The sequence below is a fragment of the Haemaphysalis longicornis genome, unplaced genomic scaffold, assembly GCF_048455015.1.
Source record: "Haemaphysalis longicornis isolate Haplotype H1 unplaced genomic scaffold, Haemaphysalis longicornis Haplotype H1 scaffold_1, whole genome shotgun sequence".
NCBI lineage: Eukaryota > Metazoa > Arthropoda > Arachnida > Ixodida > Ixodidae > Haemaphysalis > Haemaphysalis longicornis.
In genome coordinates, this window is record NW_027526203.1 from 73,957,878 (window position 1) to 73,960,612 (window position 2,735).

The following is a 2,735-nucleotide window of genomic DNA, read 5'->3' on the forward strand; positions in this document are numbered from 1 at the left end:
TAGGCGTAGCCACGGATGCCGACCCTAGCTGTGCATCGACCTGTAGGCGCGATCAGATGACCACCCGCGGTGCGAATGTGGGGTCCGTTCCCGTGTGTGAGGACCGTCTTTAGCTCCTCTTCCAGGTTGCTGCTGATTACCGAGTAGTCGGCACCTGCGTCCACTAGCGCAGTAAGGTCATAACCGTCCATAGTCACGGCAAGATTGGGTGCGGCTCGTTTTTTGTCAGTTTCTGTCTGCGTCGGTTCTACGGCACGTCGTCGAAAGCATCGTGGAGGATCTTCACCGGCTTCTCCTTCAGCGACCGCACCTCCCGAGGCCACCGGTCTCGGTTTTCCCTACGCGGGCTCTGCGAGCGGCGCCTTGGTGACTGGAGGGGCGACGAAGGCTTGGCGACCGGTAAAGATAAGGTGACGACGACAGCCTTGCTTCCTCACGGCTAGACGTCGACAAATTGTGCTGTGCAAGCAGATACTCCTGAAATTCACGTGGACATTCACCGTTTTGCGGGCAGGGTGCGTTGGGATGAAAACCGCGAAGACCAGCACGGTGGTACGGGCATGACCTGTACATGTGGCTGGCTTCACCACAATTAAAACACAGTGGCCGGCTATCCGGTGCACGCCACAAGTCCATCTTTCGAAGGGTCACTGGGGCGCGTCGATATCCTCGCTGGCGAGGAGTCACGGTGCCGTCACCAGACGCGGCATAGGTGGCGGCAGGCGTTGCGGTGGTGACGTTCGCAGTGGCGTACGGAGTGGTTTGCTGGAGAGCGGCGGCGTATGTAGCGGAGCTGCGAGATGCCGGCATATCGAGTTCAACTGGTTCCCGATCCGCTTGCCGCACTTCCTCCCGAACGACTTTTGATAGCGAGGGATAGGTCGGCGAAGCCTCTGGTAGTTGCGGTCGGCGAAGTTCTTCCCGAACTACCGAACGAATCAGCTCACGCAATGCTTCCGGGCTGGTGGCCAAGGCAGCACAGAGTTCGTACACCGACGCGCAGCTCTGACTGCTGTCGTACTGTCTGGAGCGCTGCTCCAGCGTCCTTTCCATTGTCGACGCTTCATCGATAAACTCAAGAACGGTACGCGACGGGTTGCGCACTAGCCCGGCAAACAGCTCCTGTTTAACGTCTCGCATAAGGTGACGGAGTTTCTTGTCCTCAGCTATGTTCCGGTCAACACGCCCGAAAAGGCGCGACATGTCTTCGTAATACATATCACGCTCTCGTTCGGACGCTGGTTTCTAGAGTGCAGTGCAGCTTCCGCCTTTTCCTTTCGGTCATTCTGCGAATGGGAAGCCACAAACCTGCCGCGAAATTCATACCAGGTTGGCCATTTCGTTTCATGGTTTTCAAACCACGTCCTTGCGTATTCATCGAGGAAGAAGTACATATCGAAGAGCTTCCGCCCTTGTTCCCATTTGTTGAATCTCGCGACCCATTCATAAAGCTCCAACCAATCCTCCGGGTCTTCAAAGATGTCTCCCTTAAAAGTGGGAGGCTTTCGGGGCTGATGAAACATTAATACTAACTGACCTGGTGGGATTTTGTCGCTTTCCATAGTGGTCGTAGGCGCGGTGCGCGTTGCCGCTACTCTGCTTGTCATGGGCAGTGGTCCCAACTCAGGCGCAGCGCCCCGTATCCGACGGCTGGTACGTTGGTGGAGAGGCGTCAGCTTCCTCTCGGGCACTCTGTCTTCCTTGGTCTGTCTGTCTTCCTGGCACTCTGTCTTCCTCTGTCTTCCTGTCCTCTGTCTCCCTTGGTGCATGCGGGGTTCACTGTCTTTACCCGGCTCCTCCACCAGAAATGTACGTAATGTTGAGGTTCGCTACGCATAAGCAATTAGTTTAATGCCAGAATTAGGCTTAAATCACAGCACTAATGGCGATGCCAGTACCAAGCAACACACACACACACACGAGTTTCCTCTCCTTTCACTTCCATGCGCCAGAACACGCGCATCTGGTTTCGCACTATGGTGGGATTGACGGCATTGACAGTTATCAACGTAGAGCTCCTTTCTAAGCTGCCTCTAAATCGATGGCCCGTGGCAATATAAATGACAGAAATAAGGTTGGCAGTCAAGAATGCCTCGGAAAACAAAGGGGAGAATGTGGTTGGTCATTGAAACAGATGAAGAGCTCTGAAAGACAGACAGAAAGTGTAGAAAAAAATGCCCGCTGGGTGGGATCAGAACCCACGACCTCCAGAATACGCGTCTGGGGCGATGACCACTACGCTACCGGTGGAGCTGTTTCCCCTCCACTTTCTCGGGTATTTATGTGAAGGTATTTTGTTTCCTGCGCTTGGGGGGGGGGCACGACTCGGACTACTCGGGGTGCAGGGGACCTTCTTTTAAGTGCGAATGCACTTCTTAAGCGAGCCTGAATCGTCCGCCGCCGTCGTCCGCATAGCAACAGCTGCGGGTGCGCGCGCTCCTCGTCTTCCCTAGCAACGGGGGGATATGGGCGCGCGCTACTCTCCTCCTCCTCTCTCCGCTCAGTGACTGCGGGTGTTGGGCGCCTCCTCTCCACTTCGGGCGGGAGAGCTCTCGCTCGCGTAGAGGGCGCTCCGCATTCCGACGCGTGAGGGCGCTCGTGTAGCGGCCGCGTGGCGCGGGAGGGTATTAGTCGAGCGCGCGCCGTCGTCGAGAGCGGTCGCTGGTCCTGCATCTCGATAACGATGATGGCGGACCGCGCAACGGTACCAGCAATAACGAGTGAAATATCTTTCT